The 25,941-nt window shown below is 36.8% G+C and overlaps 1 protein-coding gene across 6 annotated transcripts in view; it reads right to left on the bottom strand.

Annotated features, from left to right (window-relative positions):
- TTBK2 (tau tubulin kinase 2) overlaps nt 1–25,941 on the bottom strand; it is a 129,302-nt gene that overhangs the window by 102,806 nt on the left and 555 nt on the right. The gene's annotated exons all lie outside the window — the stretch shown is intronic.

The following is a 25,941-nucleotide window of genomic DNA, read 5'->3' as shown; positions in this document are numbered from 1 at the left end:
TACTTTTATAATTCCATTTATGTGAGATACCCATAGTCGTCAAACTCGTGGAAACAGAAGAATGGTGGTTGCTAGGGGCGAGTGGGAAGAGTGCGGAAAGGGGCACTGCTATTCAATAGGTACAGAATTTCAGCTTTGCAAGGTAAAGAACTTTTTGAAATCTATTTTGAAACAGTGTGAATACACTTAACACAACAGAATGGTATACTTAAAAATGATGAGGATGGTAAATTTTGCTGTGTGTTCCTTATCAAAGTAGAAAAAAAAAAAAGTATGGGCCGCCTAGAGGAGAATCTGGTAATATTCAGCATAGTAAGATAATTTACATTTAAATTCCAATCTAGCAGGGTTTCCCAGGTGGTGCTAGTGGTAAAGAACCTACCTACCAATGCAGGAGACATAAGCAATGCAGGTTTGATCCCTGGGTCGGGAAGATCTCCTAGAGGAAAGCATGGCAACCCACTCCAGTATTCTTGCCTGGAGAATCCCACGGACAGGGGGGCCTATCGGGCTACAGTCCACAGAGCAGTAAAGAGTCGGACAAGACTGAAGTGATTTAGCATGCACTCCAGCAATTCCACTTCAGGGAACCTATTTCCAAGGTACAATGGTGAAAATATGTGAAATAAGTTCTTCATAAGCCTTTTCACTATAACATTATCTGTAATTACAAAGACTAGGGGAAAACCAACAGTCCATATTGGTTGAATATAAAATGGTTCACTCAGGTAATGGAGTACTAGTCCAGGAATAACAGATATATTGACACAGAGTAACTTTCAGGATAAATTGTTAAGTGAAAAAAAAAATAAGATGCAGTGATGTGTTTACAATATACTACCTTTTATGTAAAAGGAGGATAAATGTTAAGTGTATTAACATATTTGCTTTCATTTTTTTTTAAAGCAAGGAAAAGCCAAAAAGTGATAAAAATGATAGCAGAGATCAGCAAATTTTTTTCAGTAAAGGGACAAATAATAAATATTTCAGTTTTTACAAGCCATATAATCTCTGTCATAGCTACTCAGCTCGGCCGTTTTAGCACAAAAGAAGACATAGACAATACATAGACAAAAGAATATGTGTTCCAACAAAAATTCATTTACAAAAAGAGATAGGTGGCCAAATGTGGCCTGCAGGTTATTGTTTGCCAACCTTTCCCAGAAGGAGAAAACATGATGGAGGGGATATGGATAGAAGTTAAGACTTCTAAGAACGTACCTTGTGATATAGGTTGTATTCTGGAATGAAAACCGTTGTTTTACACACAAGAAAAAAATTCCTATACTCCAAATTCAAGAAAGTACCATGGCAACAAGTACTCTGGCCACTTGATGCAAAGAGCCAACTCATTGAAAAGGCCCTGATGCTGGGAAAGACTGAGGGCAGGAGGAGAAGAGGGCATCAGAAGATGAGATGGTTGGCTAGCATCACTGACCCAGTGAACATGAGTTCGAGCAAATTCCGGGAGACGGTGAAGGACAGGGGAGCCTGAAGTGCTGCAGTCCATGGGGCTGTAGAGTCGAATTCGACCCAGCAACTGAACAACAACAGCAAAAAGTAATCATCAGAACCTGCTTTAAACTCATCCCATTCTTATCAATGACAGCTTCAAACTAGTAACCACACCTCAGAAGGTCAACCAACGCAGCCACATGTCATAACCACATTTGTTTAACAAAAGCTCAACCACTTCCTCAACAGCCCCACTTCACCAATCCCTGAACTCTAAGCTTCACAGCTCTCCTCTGAACGGGAGCAATAAATTTAGCATTTTGTTCAGACACTGAGTGGTGACTTCTTCGTTCAAGACAATTAAAAGATAAATCAAGAGAAAAAATAAATACTAAAAATGAAAGGAGTACAATATCTGAAAATTAAAAATAAACCAAGAACCCTCTGCATACCAAGTATGTGGCATTATCACACAGAAAATAATTCAAGGGGCTTTATTTTGATTGCATAACTCCTAATCAGATATATCTTAAGTAAAAAAAGAATTATAAAGAAATCTTAAAACTACATTTAGTAGTTCTGCTGTTAGAAATGATATCAATTCTGTTATTTAAAACCTATTATAGAGCTCTCCTAGTAGCTTAGTTGGTAAAGAATCTGCCTGCAGTGCAGGAGACCCAGGTTTGATCCCTGGGTCAGGAACATCCCCTGGAGAAAGAAATGGCAGCCCACTCCAGTACTCTTGCCTAGAGAATTCCATGGACAGAGGAGCCTGGCCGGGCCCCAGTCCATGGGATCGCAAAGAGTCAGACACGACTGTGTGACTAACTTTCACTTTTCATAGGTATATTTCAAGGCAGAAAAAAATATTTCTAAAATAATGGCTAAAATAACCTCTCAAAAATTTCATGAAAGACATAAAACAATAGATTGAAGAACCTTAATTAAACAGGATAGGCACAAAATAATCCATTTCCAAACACATCAAAACCAAACTGCTGAAAATTAAGCACAAAGAAAAATTTGATTTCCCTGGTGATCCAGTGGTTAAGAATCCATCTTCCAATACAGAGAACCTGGGTTTGATCCCTGGGTGGGGAACTAATATTCCACAAGCCACAGGGCAACTAAGCCTGCACACCATAGCTACTGAGCCTGTGCAACTCAACTGAGGCCATGCAACTGCAAACTGAGGCCATGTGCCACAGCTACGGAATCCATGTGCTGCAGCAAAGGATTCTGAATGGCAAGTAAGACTTCACGTGGCCATAAATAAATAAACACTTTTTTAAAACCACCCAGAGAAAAATGACATATTACTTATTGGGAACAATAATTCAACTGACTGTGACTTTCTCACTATAAAATATGGAGGTCAACAAGAAACAGAAAAACATTTTTAAAGTACTTAAAGTAAAAAAACACTGTCAACCAGAATTCTAAGCCCACAGAAAATATCCTTCAGGGATAAGGACACTCTCAGGTAAATGAAAATGAAGGTTATGTATTGTCAGCAGAGCTGCTGTGAAAGGATCACCAAAGAAATTTTTTCAGAGAAAAAAAAATTATGACAGAGGGGAACTTGGACTAATAGGAATGAATGAAGAAAAACAGAAATCTAGGTAAATACAATAGACTAATCTTCTCTTAATTTAAAAAACCATGCTTGAAAACTAAGAGCTAAAATTCTAACACTATCTAAAATGATTTTGAATGTATACAGATATAACTAACAAGACAATGCTAGTGGAGGTGATGGAATTCCAGTTGAGCTATTTCAAATCCTAAAAGATGATGCTGTGAAAGTGTTGCACTCAATATGTCAGCAAATTTGGAAAACTCAGCAGTGGCCACAGGACTGGAAAAGGTCAGTTTTCACTGCAATCCCAAAGAAAGGTAATCCCCCAAAATGCTCAAACTACTGCACAATTACACTCATCTCACATGCTAGTAAAGTAATGCTCAAAATTCTCCAAGCCAGGCTACAACAATATGTGAACTGTGAACTTCTGGATGTTCAAGCTGGTTTTAGAAAAGGCAGAGGAACCAGAGATCAAATTGCCAACATCCGCTGAATCACTGAAAAAGCAAGAGAGTTCCAGAAAAACATCTACTTCTGCTTTATTGACTATGCCAAAGCCTTTGACTGTGTGGATCACAATAAACTTTAGAAAACTCTGAAAGAGATGGGAATACCAGACCACCTGACCTGCCTCTTGAGAAACCTGTATGCAGGTCAGGAAGCAACAGCTGAAACTCGACATGGAACAACAGACTGGTTCCAAATAGGAAAAAGAGTATATCAAGGCTGTACATTGTCACCCTGCTTTTTTAACTTATATGCAGAGCACATCATGAGAAATGATGGGCTGGAGGAAGCACAAGCTGGCATCAAGATTGCCGGGAGAAATATCAATAACTTCAGATATGCAGATGACACCACGCTTGTGGCAGAAAGTGAAGGAGAACTAAAGAACCCTCTTGATGAAAGTGAAAGAGAATGAAAAAGTTGGCTTGAAGCTCAACATTCAGAAAACTAAGATCACGGCATCTGGTCTCATCATTTCATGGCAAATATATGGGAAAACAGTGGAAACAGTGGCTGACTTTATTGGGGGGGTGGCTCCAAAATCACTGCTGGTGGTGACTGCAGCCAAGAAATTTAAAAGATGCTTACTCCTTGGAAGGAAAGTTATGACCAACCTAGATAGCATATTAAAAAGCAGAGACATTACTTTGCCAACAAAGGTCCATCTAGTCAAAACTATGGTTTTTCCAGTAGTCACGTACGGATGTGAGAGTTGGACTATAAAGAAAGCTGAGCGCCGACGAATTGATGCTTTTGAACTGTGGTGTTGGAGAAGACTCTCTTGAGAGTCCCTTGGACTGCAAGGAGATCCAACCAGTCCATCCTACAGGAGATCAGTCCTGAGTGTTCACTGGAAGGACTGATGCTGAGGCTGAAACTCCAGTACTTTGGCCACCTGATGTGAAGAGCTGACTCACTGGAAAAGACCCTGATGTTGGGAAAGATTGAAGCCAGGAGGAGAAGGGGACGACAGAGGATGAGATGGTTGGATAGCATCACCGACTCAATGGACATGAGTTTGGGTGGACTCCAGGAGCTGGTGACGGACAGGGAGGCCTGGCGTGCTGCAGTCCATGGGGTCACAAAGAGTTGGACATGACTGAGCGACTGAACTGAACTGAAAAAGACAATCACAATGAAAAGACAGAACAGTAAAGAGACCTGTATGACAGTGATTAGGCTTCTGCACTCTACTTGAAGTGGTGATATAATAATTCTAGTGGATTGTGGAAATTAAGTAGGTATATTGTAAACCCTAAAAGAACCATCAAGAAAAAACTATATAAAAAAGATATAATAAAAAGTAAAAGAGATGAAATATACAGTGTAAAACCAAAACATGTTAAGATAATTCAAAAAAAAGCTAAGAAAGGAGAAACAGGAGAACAAAAGCAGAGACCACAAACATAAGACAAAAATAATGAAATGCTTAGGGCTAAACTCAAATATACCTGTAATTACCTTAAATAGAAATGGCCCAAACACACAACTGAAAAGACAGAGATTATGAAGATGAGTATGATTTCTACAAGAAACTCACTTCAAAAATAACAGAAAACTTAGGCTAAAAACAAAGGTTTGCTCATTTTTGCTCCAGTTCTCTTTGCCCTCTAAACAGTTCAATCTTGACACATTAGCATGCATCAGCAAAATTTTGGTGACATTTTTGTAGCCTGGCAGAATTGATTAACTTACAGCTATTTCACTTCAAAATATATTGAGTGTGACTTCATATTAAGGCAGTAGTAGGTACAACATGGTAATACATCACTAACTTTAAACACTTAGAAAAATGTAATGTACCAGTTTCCAGAATTTCCAGTATGGGATCTCCTGTTCAAGTATAATTTAAAGTAACAAAATAGAATTTAGAAGTAAGGCTGTCTACTTGATATTCAGCTGTTTACTACATCTTTAAATTCTTCTCTGTCAGTCTATATTGGTTTTTAAGTTATTATATTTCAGTTTCTTTGAGAACTTTTGAGTTTCATGAGTTTTGCTTTTATTATATAAGTATCATTATAAACTTATTTATGAATTAGAAGGCAAAAGAATGGGGAAAGATATACCACACATAAAGCTGGAGAACCTATACAAATCCTTCCTTGATTTATGATAGAAGGGGTATCCCATGATTAAGCTGAAAATACTGTAAGCCAAAAATGCATTTAAAACACCTAATGTACCAAACATTGAAGCCTGGCCAAACTTACATTAAACGTACTTAGAACACTTAAATTAGCCTACAGTCAAGCAAATAATCTAACAAGTCTATTTTGTAATGAAATGTTGAATATCTCATGTAATTTTCTGAATGCATTATTGGAAGTGAAAAACAGAATGGCTCTATAGGAACGGACTGGCTGTAAATGTATTCATCATGATTGGTTTCTACTCAATTCATATCACTTTCACACCAGGGTAAAGTTGAAAAATTATAAACTGAAACATTAAGTCAGAACTGTTTGTATTACTATCAGACAATGTAGACTTCAGAGCAAAGAAAATCCCGAGATAAAGAGGGACATCACATAATCAAAGAAGGCCAATTTACAAAGAAACTATAAATGTGTATGTATCTAAAAAGAGTTTATCAAAATACATGAATCACATGAACAAGTTGAAAGAAACAGACAAATTCATAGAGACTTCATCACTCCTGCCTCAAAAGAAATAAACAGACAAAAATACCAGCAAGATATATTAACAGAACTGAACAACACTACTATGGTAATAATAAAAACATATTGGGTCTTTGTATTTGGTTTATAAATCTTTATCTCCAGCTTCTTCACAGAGGTTGGCATTTCCTAAAGGACAAGAATGCCTGTTATGCTAATGAGGGGACTCCTGAAGGGACTCCTAGGTCAATTCAGATTAGGGTTGGTCATCAGATAGACCAAACATGTGATTAGAGGGTTTAAACTTTTGGCCCAATCTCTAATCTCCAATCTCTAGGGAGAGTGGGCCTGGAGATGTGAACTCAATTACATGGACAATGATTTCATTTCTTATGTCTATCTAATGAAATCTTGATATTAAAAACATTGAGTAACAAGGCTCAGGGAGATTCCTGGTTGGTGAGCATATTGATGTACTGAGAGGGTGGTGTACCCTGATTCCACAAGGACAGAAGCTCTTGTGCTTAGAATCCTTACAAACTATGTACCTGTTCATCTGGTGGTTCATTTTTATTCTTTGTAATAAAATGGTAATACTAAGTATAGGGGCTTCCCTGATAGCTCAGCAGGTAAAGAATCTGCCTGCAATCCAGGAGACACAGGGGACTTGGGTTCGATCCCTGGGTTGGGAAGATCCTCTGGAGGATGGCAGCCCATCCAATATTCTGCCTGGCAGGCTACAGTCCATGGAGTCACAAAGAGTTGGACATGACCGAGCACATGGCACAATCCTAAGTACAGAACTTTCATGAGTTCTGTGAGTTGTTCTAGCAAATTACTGAACCTGTGAGATACACCAAATTCACTGCCAGCCAGGCAAAGTAAGAGTGGCTTGAGGATACTCAGGACTAGAAGACATACTTCAAGCTAGAGTCTGAAGAGGGGGCAGTCTTGTGCAACTGAGCCCCTTAGCCTGTACGATGTCATTAACTCCAAGCAGTTAGTGTCAGAATTGAATTGCATTGTAAGACACTCATTTGATGAAAGAGAACTGAACCAGAAAGTAACCATCAACCAACTGAAACTAATGTACGTTTATATAATACTCCAACAAAATCGGAATACACATTCTTTGCAAGTGCACATGGAACCAAGAGAGACGTGTCATATCCTAGGTCACAAAATAAACCTTAACAAAGTTAAATAAAATCACATACAGAATATTAATGAAATTAAACTAAAAATCAATAGCAGCAAGATAATAGAAAACCCTTACAAACATTTGGAAATTAAACAAAAATACCAAAGCTGGGTGATTGATTGTGGTAAGTAAAATTTTACAGGAATAATGCCATGCCCATTCATTTATGTGTTGCCTATGGCTGTTTTTGTACTACTAGAGCAGATTTAAGTAACTACAACTGAGTATAGACTCAGGTCTTATCATATTTACTACTTGTACTTTTTAAAAAAAGTTTGACGAAGACTATTCTAAATAATCCACAGAGTAAAGAGAAAGTTTTTAGGCAAATTAGAAAATATTTTACTTGAATAAAAATTAAAACACACCAAAATTTGATGGGATGTAGCTAAAGCCCTGGTCGGAGGGAAAATTAAAACATTAAAAACTTGTGTAACAGGACTTATCATTATAGACTCTACAAACATTAAAAAGTATAAAAGTTCAATACTGTACACATAACTCGGACAACAATGGACCAATTTCTCAAATACTGCAAACCCAACAATTCACCCAAGATGAAAGGAAAAGTCTGAATTGTCCTGTTTAAAAAACTGAACCCATAATTCAAAACCTTCCCACAGAAGAATACAGAGATTTTTCCACTGCCAAATTCTATCAAATGTTTAAAAAAAAAAAATCTATACAATCTCTTCCAGAAATAGAAGGGTAGGAAATACATCCCAATTCATTTTATGAAGATAGCACTAGCCTGATATGAAAACAGTCATACAGCCGGAGGGGAAAAGAGTAATGCCTAGCGTGGGAACTTTATAAAAATTATTTTTTAAAAAAACAATAAAAGACAATGCAAGAAAAACCAATCTTCCCCATGAACATCGTCTGGTTCAGTTCAGTTGCTCAGTCATGTCTGACTCTGTGACCCCATGAACCGCAGCACGCCAGGCCTCCTTGTCCATATACATAGACACAAAAATTCTCAACAAAATATTACTAAATTAAATCCAGAAATATATAAAAAGCATTACAGTTCAGCACCATGTGGTTTACTCTGGGGAAGTAAGACTTGTTTAATATTAAAAAATCAATTCATAAAATTCATCAGATTAACAGTCTAAAACAGAAAACAACATAATCTATTATTTAATGTAGGAGAAGCATTTGACAAAATTCAACAGTCATACATACATGTTACAAACTCTTAGTAAACTAGGAGTAGAAGGCAATTTTCTCAACCTGATAAAGGACATTAAGGAAAAAAAAGCTGCTCAAACTGATCAATATATTTAACAATATTCTAACTGAAATTCAAGGAAAAGCCATTATATAGACATGCTGATTCTAAAATTTATGTGGAAATGTAAAGGAATGAAAATATCCAAAATAGTTTTGAAAAACAGTAATAAAGTTGGAGGAATCACAGTACATGATTTTAAGACTTAATACTATGTAGTTACAATAATTAAGCCAGTGTGCTATTGGCAAAGGGATAGTCATATTACAAATAAATGAAATACAATAGAGTGCACAAACAGATCTACACAAATAGTTCAATTAAATTTTCAGCTTTTTAAAAATGCAAGTATAATCCACATACCGTATTTTAAAGTATACAATTCAGTGGTTTGTAGTATATTCACAAGCTTGTGTATTCACCACCACTACGCAATTCCAGAACATTTTCACCAACCCAAAAAGAAACTTCATACTTATTAGCTGCCTCTCTATTCTTTCCTTTCCCTGGCAGCCACTTGTCTATCTTCTGCCTCTATAGCTTTGCCTATTCTAAGCCAAGTGATATTTGACAAAGACGGAAAGGCCACTCGACACAGATAAGACAGAATTTCCAACAGTGTTGGAACAACTGTAAGCTGTATGGAAAAAACAACCTCAATCTTAAACCTCAAACCTTACATACAAAACTTAACTCAAAATGTATCACAGATCTAAACGTAAAATACAAAACATTTAAAAATAAACTTGTAATAAAACTTTGTGCAAAAGGTTTTGGGCATGATACCTAAATCACATTTCATAAAAGAAAAAAACCTGATAAATTGAACTTTACTAAAATTGAAAACTTATACTCTGTGAAAGACATTGTTAAGAAAATGAAAAGACAAGTTATATACTGGTAGAAAATGTGTGCAAATCATAATATCTAACCAAGGACTTGTATCCAAATACATAGAGAACACTTAAAATTCAACTGTAAGAAAACAAATGATCCAATTTAAAATGAGGCAAAAAACAGACACTTCACCAAAGAGGTTATACTGACTGGAAATAAATACATGAAAAGATGTTTGACATCACTGGCCAGTCTCCAAAAGTTGCATACTATATGATTATATTTATCTGACATTTTCAAAACAATAAAACTAGAGTGACAAAGAACAGATCAGTGGTTGCCAAGAGTTAGAGGTAGGATGAAGGTATGATTATAAAGGGATATTATGAGTGGAATATTACTCAGCCATTAAAAAGAATGAAATAATGCCATTTGCTGCAACATGGATGAACTTAGAGACTGCCATACTGAGTGAAGTCAGACAGAGAAGGATAAATATCATGACATCCCTTATATGTGGCCATCTAAAAAATGACACAAATGAAGTTACTTACAAAACAGAAACAGACTCACAAACTTAGAGAATTAATTTATGGTTGCTGGGGGAAGGAACAGTTAAGGCATTTGGGATGGACATGTACACACTGCTATATTTAAAATGCATAACCAACAAGGACCTACTGTATAGTACATAGAACTCTGCTCAATATTATGTGGCAGCCTGGGTGGGAGGGGAGTTGTGACCCTATGGACTGTAGCCCTCCAGGCTCCTCTGTCCATGAAATTCTCAAGGCAAGAATAATGGAGCGGGTTGTCATTTCCTACTTGAAGGGATCTTCCTAATCCAGGAATTGAACCTTCATCTCTTCTGTCTCCTGCATTGACAGGTAGATTCTTCACCACTGTGCCACCTGGGAAGCCCCCAGTATCCTGGGTGGAGTCCTTCAAGACACTGATATAAAGCTAAAAAATACACCTGTTCCAACTAGAAATTGAACCCTAAGCGAAAAGCCCAGAATCCTATAAGCTACCAAGGTATACTATACTGCTTCTAAAATGGCTCCTAATAATCCCTATCTCATGCTATTGAGCCCTTTCCCTTTAGTGTAGGTGAATCCAGTGAGCTGCCTCTAATGAACAGAATGTAGCAAGAGGGACAGGACGCACTTCCCATCTAGCAAGGTAGATGTCACTTGGTAGGTAGATATATTATCTCTCTATAGCTCTTCCTACTTGCTCTGATGAGGAAAGCTGTCATGTTGCCTCAAGGAAAGACCCATATGCTAGGACAACCTCTGCTGACACATGATTCCACTTATAAAGGGCACCTGCAAGCCATCAGTCCAACCACCCACAAGGAATGGAATCATGCCAACTACAGAAGCTTGGAAATAGAACCTTCCCCAGTTGAGCTTTGAGATGACTACAGCCTACCTTAATTGTAGCCTGTGGTTGATCTTGAAACAGAATACCCCGCTGAGTAACACACAAAATCCTTACCCACAGACATTCTGAAATAATAAATGTTGCTGTTTTAAAACACTAAGTTTGAGGTAATTTGTTATGCAGCCATAGATAACTAAAACAAGGCTTCAGTGTTATAAGACAATAGTTTCTCAAAGTTGTACAGAAACCACACGTTCTTTTTGATTCCATATCACAAATTATAGTTGAGAAAATTAATTTAATTTGGCTGCAGCATCGATGCTGTCAAATAATTGTGATTCATTTTTTTAGTAACACTAATAGACTTAAAATAATCTGGGTGAGGGAAAATGAGATACTGCAAGAGAGAAATGAAATAATTCCTTCTTGGCAATACCCTCAAAGACTTAAAATAACAAGTAAATAGCATGCTCATGAATTCAGACAATGATGCTAAATCTGGAGGTGTTGCCAAAACAGACCCAAAGATGATCAAAATATGGACAGAACATACTAAATGGAGATGCAACTTGTAAAAGACCATGTGGTGAAAAATCGTTTGAAACATTTGCTTGGTAGAAAAAGATTAAGAAGAAAAATAGCCAACAAATTAGTAAGTAAATATTGACAATCCCCTAGATTACAAACTCTTTGACGATGAAGATCATTTTATAGTCACCAAATCCTCTGCCATAATAAAAAACTATGAAGTTTGCAGTTAATCAATAGATATTTGGTAAAGTAATTTAATTAACCAGCTGAAAAAGAGACATTAAACTGCATGTAATTTAAAAGCCACATAGGGTCACACATAGAGTTATAACAGATGAGAGGAAAAATGAGAACTAACAGGAGAATGGAAATCAGAAGGACAGGACACATAGGCAGATGGATAAAAAGTGTACAAGAATTCCAAAAACATAAACCAGACCAAACCACACTTACTGACAAGAAGTCCCTACAAGAGTATTATTGGAGAAATTAACATAACACTGCAGTGTCTTTATTGTCTTTTAGCTTCAGTGAGTGCTAAATCGCTTCAATCCTGTCCAACTCTTTGTGACCCTATGGACAGCCTGCCAGGCTCCTCTCTGTCCAAGGGATATTCCAGGCAAGAATACTGGAGTGGGTTGCCATTTCCTCCTCCAGTGGATCCTCCTGACCCAGGGATCCAGTCCATGTCTCCTGCATTGCAGGTAGATTCTTAACGGACTGAGCCACCAGGGAAGCCCAGACTACCTAGATTCAAATCCTGGCTATGTGACCTAGGACCCATAACTTGACTTCTCTGTTGTCGTTGTTCCGTCACTCAGTCGTGTCTGACTCTTTGCAACCCCATGGATGCAGCACACCAGGCCTCCCTTCATCCCAGAGCTTGCTCAAACTCATGTCCATTGAGTCGGTGATGCCATCCAACCATCTTATCCTCTGTCATCCCCTTCTCCTCCTGCCTTCTATTTTTCCCAGCACCAGGGTCTTTTTCAATGGGTCAGCTCTTTGCATCAGGTGGCCAAAGTACTGGGGCTTCAGCTTCAGCATCAGTTCTTCCAATGGATATTCAGGGTTGATTTCCTTTAAGATTGACTGACTTGCTGTCCAAGGGACTCTCAAGAGTCTTCTCCAACACCACAGTTTCAAAGCATCAATTCTTCGGCGCTCAGCCTTCTTTATGGTCCAACTCCCACATCCATACATGACCACTGGAAAAACCACAGCTTTTACTAGATGGACCTTTGTCGACAAAGTAACGTCTCTGCTTTTTAATATGCTGTCTCGGTTTGTCATAGCTTCTCTTCTAAGGAGCAAGCGTCTTTTAATTTCATGGCTGCAGTCACCATCTGCAGTGATTTTGGAGCCCAAGACAATAAAGTCTTTCACTGTTTCCATTGTTTTCCCATTTATTTGCCATGAAGTGATGGGACCAGATGCCATGATTATAGTTTTCTGATTGTTGAGTTTTAAACCAGCTTTTTCACTCCCCTCTTTCACCTTCATCAAGAGGCTCTTTAGTTCCTCTTTGCTTTTTGCCATTAGGGTGGTGTCACCTGCATATTGGAGGTTACTGATATTTCTCCCAGCAATCTTGATTCCAATTTGTGCTTCATCCAGCCCAGCATTTTGCATGATGTACTCTGCATATAAGTTAAATAAATAAGGTGGCAATATACAGCCTTAACAATATACAGCCTTAACAATATATACCACTTTCCCAATTTTGAACCAGTCTGTTGTTCCATGCTCAGTTCTAACTGTTGCTTCTTGACCTGCATACAGGTTTCGCAGGAGGCAGGTAAGGTGGTCCGGTACTCCCATCTGTTGAAGAATTTTCCAGTTCATTGTGATCCACACAGTCAAAGGCTTTAACGTAGTCAATGAAGCAGATGTTTTTCTGGAATTCTCTTGCTTTTTCTATGATCCAATGGATGTTGGCAATTTGATCTCTGGTTCCTCTGCCTTTTCTAAATCCAGCTTGAACGTCTGGAAGTTCTCGGTTCACACGCTATTGAAGCCTAGCTTGGAGGATTTTGAGCATGACCTTATGAGCATGTGAAATGAGTGCAGTTGTGCAGTAGTTTGAACATCCTTTGGCACTGCCCTTCTTTGGTATTGGAATGAAAACTCCATAACTTCTCTATGCCTCCTCAATTGCCTCAGTTATAAAAAGAGGATAATAAGTGTGGCTATTTAAGGATTAAAAGTCATAATATATGGTATATGTAAAGTGCTTATTCATCCCAGTGCCTGCTACACTGACTATACCCAATAAATGGTAATCATTACTTATTATTATACATCATTTTGCATGCTTCTTAACCAACAGAAGAAGAAATAATCACAATCACAAGCATAATGCTGTCCAAAGCAGTCCCTGAATTGCTTGAATGTTGATGAAAGGAAATAATCATGGAAGACTAGAATTTAAACCTAGTATGCAACTACTACTTATCAAATTCATATGAAAATGTTTTTGTCAGCAAGAGAAATTATTACTCTACAACTATGATTCAAATTAAATTATAGCATTTGATTTGTCATAATTTTGCTCTTAGAGTTAACAAAAATTGGTTAACCAAAAAGGAAATAAAACTATTTCTAGAATGGAAAAAGTATATATTCGTTCCCAAATGTGTTTTGACTTGAAGCAAATTTTGAGTACCCACCTACTTGAAAAAAGAAAGCATTGTCATAGTGAATATAAAAAAAGAACTTACTTAAATATAAAAAGTAAAGACTCATACACTGCTAGTAGGAATGTACTTTGGAAAATGGTTCTTTATTACGAAGTAAAGCTGAAAATATGCACAAACTGTGACCCAGCAACCCTTTTCCTATATATACATCCTAAAAACACTCTTCTATCATGTGTACCAGGAACTGTGTACAAGAATTTTCAGTTACATTGTCCATAAATACCAAACCCTGGAAACAACCCAAATGTCCAGCAAGAGAAGAATGGATAAATTATATTCATTTATATATACAGTAAAAAAATGTACTAGCTTCCTACTGCTGACATAACAAATCACCATAAATTCAGCAGCAAAACAACACAAATTTACAGTCTTACAGTTCTGGAGATCAGAAGTCCAGACTTCCACTGGGGCTAAAATCAAGGAGTCAGCAAGGCTATGCTCCTTCTAGAGTCTCTAGAGGAGAATCCTTTTCCTTGCCTTTTCCAACCTCAAGAAGTTACCTTCATTCTTAGGTTCATGGCCTCATCCACAATCTTCAAAATCAGAGTGGTTTAGTCGGCATCTTCAAAACTCTCTGACCTGTGCTTCCATCATCACATCTCTTTATTTCTCTCTGACAAAATATATATGCTTCCTTTTTGTAGGCCCCTTTTGAGTACACTAAGCCCAAGTGGATAATGAAGAATAATCTTCCCATCTTTAATTTAATGACACCTATAAAGTTCATTCCACCTATAAGGTAACATATTGAGAAGTTTCAGGGATTAGGAAGTGAATATCTTTGAGTACCATTATTCAAAAAATATACTAAAATGAAGAAACTACTGCTACTCTGAACTACATGAAAAAACTGAAGTGTTGTTTGTTGTTTAGCTGCTAAGGTGTAACAGACTCTTTTGCGACCCCGTGGACTGTAGTCAACCAGAGTCCTCTGTCCATGGGATTCTCCAGGCAAGAACACTGGAGTGAGTTTCCATTTCCTTCTCCAGGGGATCTTCCTGACCCATGGATCAAACAGACATCTTCTACATTGGCAGGCAGATTCTTTACCCTGAGCCACCAGTTAAGACAACAGATAATTGAAAAAAATCAAGCAATACAAAAGTATATATACAATGTAAGTCCTTCCATATAAAGTTCAAAAATAAGCAAAACTAAACTATGCTAAACAGGGTGCAAATATAGGTACTAAGTCTATAAAGAATAAAACAAAGAAATGATTTTTCATAAAAAGCATAAGAATGAATTCCTTTGGAGTAAGAAAAGGGCTTCCCTAGTAGCTCAGTTGGTAAAGAATCTGCCTGCAGTGCAGGAGACCCATGTTCGATCCCTGGATCGGGAAGATTCACTAGAGAACGAAACCGCAAACCACTCCAGTATTCTTGTCTGGAAAATCCCATGGACAGAGGAGCCTGGCAGGCTATAGTCCATGAGATCAAGAGAGTTAAACACGACAGTGACTAAACCACCACAAGAAAAGAGGGATGAGATAAAGAAAGGGCTTCTGAGATACTGGCAATGTTCTATCTCTTGTCCACTTGCTTTCCTCTTTAAACTGTACACACACATTTTACCTACCCTATGATTAGGGCTTCCCCGGGGGCTCAAGCAGTAAAGAGTCTGCCTGCAATGCTGGAGACCTGGGTCTGATCCCTGGGTCCAGACATCCCCTGGAGAAGGAAATGGCAACCACTTTGGTATTCTTGCCTGGAAAATTCTATAGACGGAGGAGCCTGGCAGGCTACAGTCTATGGGGTCCAAAGAGTTGGACATGACTGAGTAACTAATGACTCTTAAAAAGAATAGTAACAGATAACAGTAATATAAAGCAGAGAAGGGAGAGCCAGACACAATCTAGATTAGGCAACAACCATCTAGCAGTATGACAGCAAAAGACTGTCACATCTATACAGTGGGGAAAAGTCAGGTAACCTGTGGGTTGGGCATGAGGCAGAAATCTAGGTTCAGAGTAAAGGACAGGCTTACAAGCAACTGCAAAATCACATGTCTTCTAAGACACTTTACAAAGTTTTCCTACAAAACTATAAATTTCTTGAGGTCAAGAGCAGAAATCTCCTCATCTTTGTATTCTCAGTACCTAGTATAATACCTACCACAGAATAATCATTGAATAAATAATGAATGGAAAGATGAACAAAATGTCTTTTACCACCTAGACAGTTGAAAAAAAGCAGTAGTCCTCAAGTAAATAAGTGACAGTTGACTTTTAAATTTAATGTATGTGCCAAATTGCTTCAGTCGTGTCCAACTCAGTGTGACCCCATGGGCTGTAACCCGCCAGGCTCCTCTGTCCATGGTATACTGGCAAGAACACTGGCGAGGGTTGCCATGCCCTCCTCCAAGGAATCTTCCTGACCCAGGGATTGAACCTGCACCTCTTATGTCTCCTGCATTGGCAGGAGGATTCTTTACCACTAGTGCCACCTGGGAAGCCCAATTTAACATACTGTGATTCAATAATAACAAACATATAGAAAAGTACAAAGAAGTATAAATGTGTAGTTTAGCCCTCAATGAGATTACAATCAAAGGAAGAAGTTGAACAATTATTTCCAAATTATTTTTTGAAGTAGAACACATAATATAAAACCAGAAATTAACAGTATTAATAATTTTCTGGATTAAAAAGGCAAAATATATAAGTTAATTGAAATCAAACTGCAAGGGCCAACACATATGATAAGTCAGAATTGGGGAGATTAACATGAGCTAAGATGATCATACCAGGTTTCTTAGAGGAGCTAGATAGAATTTATAGTGGTTTGGTGATTGCAAAATAGCCCCAAATTCTCCCATTACTGTATACACATGCCTTAATAATGTGACCTTGCTCCATCTGCCATTGAAAGGCAGAGTTTCTTCACCATTCTGGAAACTCAGGTTGGCCCTATGACTTGTTTTGATCAGTGGGACATCAACAAATATGACCCAGAAGGTTAAAAAGCACTTATGCACTTTTGGCTGGTTTTGGGACCGAGATAATGAAGAAACCCGAGCTAGGTGACTGCTTCACACAGACAAGAGCAAATGAACCCAGACAAGACCAAATGAACCATTCAGCTGAACCCAGTCAAACTGCCAACCCACAGAACAGTTTATGAATTATTATTTTGGTCCCTGAACTTTGGGGTAGTTTGTTTAATGACAAAAACTAACTGAGGTGTAAGCAAAGGAGCAGAAAAGAAAAGGAGCAAAGCATACAAGTATGGAGAAAATGAATGCATGCATGAGCCCAAAGGGAAAAGAGTTCTGATTACAGTGAGAGAACATGTAAACCTGAAAGTAAATTGAGTTCAGACTGCAAAAATCAGGCTAGGAAGAGAATGGACTTCATTCAACTTAAAATAGAGAAGGCAGAACCATTGAGGCCCTCAGCGCAGGGGAGGACAGAAGGCCAGAGCAAAGCAAGTCCAGTTACAGCTACTATTACCCAGACAGGCTGAAGCAAAACATTCTCCTACATTTGCAGGAAGCTAAACAGATAACAGCATGGTTCTATAAGTGCCATACATAGCTTATGTAAGATTCTGTTCTTTAATAGAAAAACAGGAAAATTATTTTTACCTACAATTTTAATTTCAATGAGAACAGTCCTAGAATTAATCATCAGAAGAGCTTATGACGTGTCTAAAGAGTAAGGAAAATATTTCTGAAACTATGTTTGGGCATAACGATAATACAAGTTTCTAATGACAGCATAACTCTGAAATACGACTCCTCTTTGTTTGAGATTTCATATACCCACCAGACCACTTTAGCTTCTGACCACCACAGTTAACAGGGACCAGATTTAGCCTCCCACCTTAAACGGGAAAAACAGACAAAATATATGAAACAAAAGATTTTAGACACCAAACAACAGGCAGCACAGAATATGGATCCACAAAAGAAAATGAGTGAGGTAATCCTTAAGATTGCCCCCAGCTTATCGCCTGAGAGTTTTCAGGCTGCGGCATAGGAATGAGGAACCCAAACAGAACTAAGCAGTCTCACTGAGTTGAAGAGACAGAACTAAGAGTTTTGAGAAGGCCAAGGCAAGGCAAAACAGTGAAGAGAGTGGCACAAAGACATGCCTCTTGATATCTAGAGGTAGTTCCTCTTGAAATGTTGGCTGAGTACTTATGAATTCATCTGTGTAACAAAGCAAAGAACAACTAGAAAGGTGCAGGCAGAACAATCCTTAATGATCACACAGGTCTGTGAATAGTCTGTATAGTCACAGAGTGGAAAAATTTTTTAAAAATCTTTCAAAACATCCAGGGCCATGAATGCATCTAACTATTTTCAAATAACTGTATCCCAGAACAAATCCCCATAACATTTATGAAAATTAAAAAAAAAAAAAATTCAGCACACAACAGTGTAAAATCATAATGTCTGGCATCCAAAGAGAAATTACCAGGGATACAAACAAGGAGAAATAACAATCAATAAAAACAGACTCAGAAATGGTGCAGATGATAAAATGATGGACAAGAACTTTAAAACAGCTAATACAAATATATTTAAGAAAATAGAGAAAAGCATTAAGCATGAGCAAAGAAATGGGGAGTTTTTTTTTTTTTTAATGAACTTCTAGACATGAAAAGTATACATCTGAGATTTTTTAAAAATACACTAGATAGGATGAATACCAGCTTAACCACTGTGAAAGAAAGGATTAGTGAAGCTGAAGATAAAGAAAAATGAAACATCCAAAATTAAACATACATAGAAAAAGACAGAAACTAAACAGGGCATCAATGCACAAAAGGATAACATCAAAAAATCTAACATACATATAACTGGAATCCCTGAAAGAGAGAATAGAGAGGTTGTTTATACTTTTGTTGTCAGTTATTGTAACCATGTTTTCTTATATAAAGTTTCTCTACAGTTTCAGTAAATATTTTAATTTCTGAATACATTTTTTGGCCCAAAGAGATTACAAGCTAAAAAAAAAAAAAAAACCTGAAGAAAAAATGTCTGAAATTTTTCCAAATTTGAGGGAAACTATCAACATACTAAACAAATCTTATTATTAAAGTTAAAAATCAGATGCTTTCAAGATAAAACTAAAGTGTAGACACAAATATACAAAGATTACACACGAGCTAAGCTTTTCAAAATATCTAATAATACTAACATAAACAACAGAAGTTAGGGTCAAGAATAGGATAAACTCCATAAGATTTTTTTTTTTTAATGTTGCAGGTTTTAGTAAAAGCCTCTCTAAAGGGTTGGTTAAAAGAAATGAAGAAATGAAAAACCCTATTTTCTGACAGCAAAAGAGAAAGAAAATTTAGTCACCACTCACACTTCAACTGTTCCTTCTAAACTTTCACAAGAGATAAATTATACCTCCAGCAATATGGACTCTCCCTGGGCTCATATATTCAAGAAAGCAAAATATCTATTAAAAGTGAAGAGAAACTTTACAAGTCAGTTATGGTTACAATTACCTACAACAGATAAAAGTGTAAACAACCTAGTTCTCCTCTCCCTGGCTACTGATACTAACAACACATAAACAAATTCTTCCCCTATAGAAAGTACAGTGTAACTTACATAACCAGATTGTAAGGAAAACACTCAAGACCATTCCTTGGGTAAAATCTACTATAGCCAGACCAACCAAACAATGCATTGTCTATGATCCTCCCACTAAGAAAAAAAAAAAATCAATAAAGAGCCTTTTCTGTAGTAATCTTCATTATAATTAAAGTATATTAACTTCTTTTTAAAAATAGCAAAAAAAAAATCAATAACCTTTTCTGTAGTGATCTTCATTATAATTAAAGTATATTAACTTTTTAAAAATAGCAAAACTATATATGTATATATACTTGTGTATGTGTGTGTGTACCGAGGCAAAGAGGTTAATTAATCTAAGGTCCTATGACATGTTCTCACAGAGATGAGAAAGGATTCAGATCTCATCTTGATGCAAAATTAACAGTTTCATTCATTTGTTTACTAAGCATTGAGATTTGTGGCTATACTAACCTCATTTTATAAACCAAAAATTAGGAGCCAGCATATGATAAGGGATATTTTTTCTGATTTACAAATGAATTTATATATTTAAAACTTATAAAGATATTCAAACTATATCCTAGTTACTTGTACATTTAATAACTCACCTATAAGCTTCTGGACTCTGGCTACAGAGAGACTCTATCTACCTGTAAGACCTCTTTCTTGTAACCATACACACCCTCTTACTCAAAGTGCCTACTCCTAACTTTTGATGTTCAAAGAGTGTGAAACATAACATAGGAATTCTGTCAGTACTTAAACCAATTGAGACCTGGGAAAACCCAAAGTTGAAACCCACACTGGAGGGAGAGGGTGGCCTCTTCAGGGCAAAAGTTTTCAAAGTGTTCTGGTGTCTGGAAAGGATTTGTCCAAAGCTGTTTCAGAAGTTGTATGAACGTTTAATTTGTATTAAATATCTTCATTTTAAAGCATTTATTTTAAATCATTTAACTGCTTATAGCTACAAAATATCCACTAATCTCTGAAACTGGTAGACTATGCAGAATAAACTGTGGTTGATAAAATAGAAGACTTTCCTGAACCACTCCCAGACTGTAGGTCTGTCAGTTAATACATTTATGCGGCAGTCTACATTTTCCCTTCACGATTCTTGGAACACTTGTAAGTTCTTGTTCTACGATTATCTCTTCCCACTCTACTGCAAATTCTAAAAGTGAGATAATTTCTGTCTTGTTCCCTGCTGAATCTCTAACCCCCCTACCACAGAAACATAGGAGATATTTAACAAATATTTAAATGTTGCTGAGAGAAATATCAATAACCTCACATATGCAGATGACACCGCCCTAATGGCAGAAAGTAAAGAAGAAGTAATGAGCCTCTTGATGAAAGTGAAAGAGGAGACTGAAAAAGTTGGCTTAAAACTCAACATTCAGAAAACTAAGATCATGGCATCCAGTCCCATCATCTCATGGCAAATAGATGGGGAAACAATGAAAACAGTGAAAAACTTAATTTTCTTGGGCTCCAAAATCACTGCAGGTAGTGACTGCAACCATGAAATTGAAAGACACTTGCTCCTTGGAAGAAAACCTATGACAAACCTAGACAGCGTATTAAAAAGCGGAGACATGAGTTTGCTGACAAAGGTCCGTCTAGTCAAAGCTATGGTTTTTCCAGTAGTCATGTATGGATGTGAGAGTTGGACCATAAAGAAAGCTGAGCACCAAAGAATTGATGCTTTTGAAACTGTGGTGTTGGAAAAGACTCTTGAGAGTCCCTTGAACTGCAAAGAGATCCAACCAGTCCATCCTAAAGGAAATCAGTCCTGAATATTCACTGGAAGGACTGATGCTGAAGCTGAAACTCTAATACTCTGGCCACCTGATGCGAAGAACTGACTCATTTGAAAAGACCCTGATGCTGGGAAAGATTGAGGGTGGGAGTAGAAGGGGACAGCAGAGGATGAGATGGTTGGATGGCATCACCAATTCAATGGACATGAGTTTGAGTCAGCTCCTGGAGTTAATGATGGACTGGAAAGCCTGGCGTGCTGCAGTCCATAGGGTTGCAAAGAGTCGGACACAAGTGAGCGACTGAACTGAACTGCAATAGTTCTAAGGAGAGATACTGAAGATCAGAGAGGCTAAATTAAGGTGGTAGCAGTAGAAATGAAAGGGACAGGGTTTGTGCAGGTAGAATCGGGGGAAAAGAAAAAAGAAATAGTGAGATTTTTGAAACTGGGTGATTGAATAAATAGTGCCACCTTCACCTATATAATTAAAGAAGTTACAACAGGGCTGACTTTGGTCTTGGATGGGTTGAATATTTTAAGTGCTAGACAAGTGCAGTATAAATGAAGTCCTAATCTAGCTTACTATTTACCATACAATTTAGCTTCCAGATGATGTTTTCAAATCAAATTTCATGAGAAGCAAGGCTCATATTTTTCTCTTTAGCTATTCATTTCCCCCTCTATTTTCCTCCTCTCATCTCTGCATTAGTCACTGAAAAATACTGGTAAAACTTTTTCTGAGAAATTTTAGACAATGAGGCACCTAGCAGATCAAGGAAAAAAGTTGAGGGCAGGGCTTTCCAAAATTAATCCATAACACACAACACACATGGAAAACTAAATGTTAGACCAATATTAGCAAAATACAGTATTTAGATAATCACGTGGCTCAAATGAGATCAGAGAAACAATGCAAAATCATTTATTTAAAAAGACAATTACATGGAACTTCAGAAAGACAAAATAAAATTAAAGTATAAAAATGATGATAAGCGCATGTCAGTAAAAATAGACATAATGGCAAATAAGTTTTCTAGCACAAACATTAAAAAATACTTATTTCGCCTTTTCAATAGATGCAAAGTCTCTAAAATAAATATCTAATATATACACATATATATGTATAATATATAATAACGATTCTTAAACACGGTTAGTTTAAATCTTGACAGCTTAACAAAAGGAGCTACAAAGCTATTACCTCCCATTCATCAGGAGACACAACAACAATCCAGGGCTTGTTTTCTCTTTTTTAATTTTTATTGGAGTATAGTTAGGTTCCATCCTGGGATCGGGAAGAGCCCCTGGAGAAGGAAATGGCAACCCACTCCAGTATTCTTGCCTGGGAAATCCCATAAACGAAGCCTGGCAAGCCACAGTCCTTGCAGTTGCGAAGAGTCGGACACAACTGAGCGACTAAACAACAACACAGCTGATTTGCAATGTTGCCCGAGTTTCAGGTGGACAGCAAAGTGACTCAATTATACATATGTCCACTTTTTGAGATTCTTTTCCCATATAGGACATTACAAAGTATTGAGGTTCTCTTCCAAGAACACTTAATTTTTTACCTTGGGAAGATCTACTCTAACTGAAGTGAAATTCAATAGCTTAAAACAATAAAAAGCAGCTATCAACATTCCAAATACCAAGGATCTTATATACAAATGTTAAAGAAAGAAAAAAAAAAATCACAGAAAAATTCCAAATGCTAACAAAACTTGATAAGTATTATGACTCAATTTATTATTAAGAACACATAAACTATTAACCACACAGACAAGAATCATTATGCTTAACTTAGTCATATACCATAAATGAAAATATACCAAGAAGTCTGCTTAAAAATCACTTGTTTAAAAGAAATTTTCTGACAAAACTGGCATTGATGTTATGTAAAAAATATAATTTCAATCTATGTTTTAAACTTACAACCAAGGATCACAAGATATTGACAGAAACTTGTGAGGGGTAATATGTGTTGTAATTATGCTCAAAATTCAGCTCTAAAATCCCAAACTTTTTTCATATAGACCTGAAAGTTCTTTTATCAGATATGGAAATATGATATTTAACCTAAAAACACTGAGTATTTACAGCACAAAAGCTATAAAAGAAAAAAAAAAGTATTTTCAACCCAAAGATTCTATTCACTGAAGCCTGGGACTGGGGGGGCAGGGAGGGGAATCTACCATCATCAGTGCTATTGTTTACAAAATACTGAATAACAACAGCAGCAACAAAATGACAACGAAGTAAAACAGTATAAACATTTAATTTCATATTTCAAAATGTATAAATATTATATGTCCTGCCATATTAAATACTAACCAAATAAACTGATATAGCTCCAGCTATATTTTGAGTGTTTCTCAAAAACCTCAAAAATAGCAAAGAAACAAACACATGACTCTAGTAATTTTGAATAACATGCACTCAAACTGTAAAGAATGCCACGTATCTATAAAAGAATTTTTCTAATACATGTAAATCCATGGCTGATTCATGTCAATGTATGACAAAAACCACTACAATATTGTAAAGTAATTAGCCTCCAACTAATAAAAATAAATGAAGAAAAAAAAAGAAAAAAAAATAATTTTTCTATTAGAGTTTTTTTTTTTTTAATGGAAAAGGAAGCAAGCTATACTCTCCATTAGTTCTCAAATGCTTTTTTATTTGCTGATCAATTCATCTGTCACTAGTTCAGTAATGTTCAAACATTTTCTCTTGTTTTATACCATTTCTTGTTTTTTTCAGACAACAAACATTTACCATGAGGATTAGGAATCTGAGAGCACCTTAGTTTCGTGGTTCCAGCTCACAGTCTCTCCTGAATTGCAAGCAAATCATCATTACTTTAAGATACAAAACTTATAAAGAATTGCCTGCTTCCCCCATCACCACCAAAGTTAAATTCCATGTCATAGCATACTCAGCTCTGTAATATTTACTTACAATGAAAAAACCACAATCTATCACTGTCACATTTTGGTGCTTTTTATTTTTAATGTAAAATATCCTCAAAAGTTTTTTGTATTATACTTGCTTCACTAAAGCAAATGAGCCTTAATCTCATGAAGATTTCCCAAGGCATTAAAATAATAAGTATTTAAAAGGAAGTCAAAAGAAGACACAAAAATCTGAAGTTATACATAATACAATAAAGAATTTCCTATATTATGTATCAACTATAGTATAAGATAATGAGAAATGTACAGTACTCTTAGCCTCCTCCTGAAGATCAAATTTATTTCAACGTAATATTACCAATTAATGACGCTAGGGACTTCAATTTCTTTTATGTGTCTAAAACTAAAAGATGAAAAATCATTTTTGTAACATTCTGTCATAAAGGAAAAGTTACTAGAAAAACTTTCTTTTATAACCACATCCCTCTTAGTGCCTAAACAAAAATGTATCACCTGGAAAACATAAGCTTCTAAATTAGACACTCCTTTCAGCATGTTTTCAACTTCAAAAGAGCACAAAACATCATCCAAGTTCACACACTTGCTATCTGAAAAAATTTTAGAGTTGAGATGAATTCTTCAAGATTAGTCATATAAGTAATATTTGTCATGATTACGGCTTTATTAAAAAGAAACAGCATTCAGCTTTAAAATAAATCGCCCATCATCCTTTCCCTGACAAATGAACGTTACTCTATTCTATTCAGCCAAAAGAAAACAACAAATATATCTTTGTGGTCTAGCTTAGCAAATCAGTATTTAGAAATCAATGCAACTGTTATTAACAGATCAGAACCAAGCACTGTAACAAAACACACGGAGTGGATTCTCCGTGTGTGTGCAGGTGCCCATTCATAATATCATGATCCTCACACATGTGTTAAAAACTTAATTTCTATTTAATACCAAAGCATCTTTACATAATACATAGGTTATTATAAAATTGCCCTCTTTAATGTTCAAAGAAAGAACAATTTCTAAAGTGAAGGATGAGAAGAGCTAATACCGGATTGCTGCCACCTATCAACTTTAATTCAAAGCAAAGTACAACTCAATGTCATTTATACCTCTAAAGCAGCCACGACTGAAACAAAATTAAGTTCACTGTGGATAAAGTATCCTGGCATCCACTGGATTATTTACTTCTGACTTGATAGTAGGTATGTGTGGGGTCTTTTGTCCCTCCCGCAACATCCCAGGGTGTCAACACCATGTTGGTCAAAGGAAATAAGGAGCAAATCTCTCAGGTCTACCTCGCACCCTAAGTATCAGAAAGTCATGGCCTCCACGGTCGTTACTACACAACAAACAGATTCTATAGTCCCGTGCCCTCTTCTATTAGATCTGAGAAAGCGGGGTGGGAAAAAAGTGTTTAGTATATCCTGAGAATCCTCTGTGTTCAGTCCTGGTACCCGAAGCAGCATGAATACAAGTGGTATGTGGGTCACCCACAGAGAGAGAAACAGAACGAAGCTTTGCGACCCTCCAAGTTCAGTGAAGACGCCAAAAGCCTCTGGAGATACGGGGCACAACCCTCCGGGGAAACCGGGGAGCAGCAGACGGTCTCCGAGTTGGAGTGACCGAGTCTGGCACAAGCCCAGGGCGTGGGTAGCGGCCGA

Source organism: Cervus elaphus, chromosome 12, assembly GCF_910594005.1.
Source record: "Cervus elaphus chromosome 12, mCerEla1.1, whole genome shotgun sequence".
Lineage (NCBI taxonomy): Eukaryota > Metazoa > Chordata > Mammalia > Artiodactyla > Cervidae > Cervus > Cervus elaphus.
The sequence above is the reverse complement of the archived record's forward strand: the minus strand, read 5'-3'. Positions and strand labels throughout refer to the sequence as shown.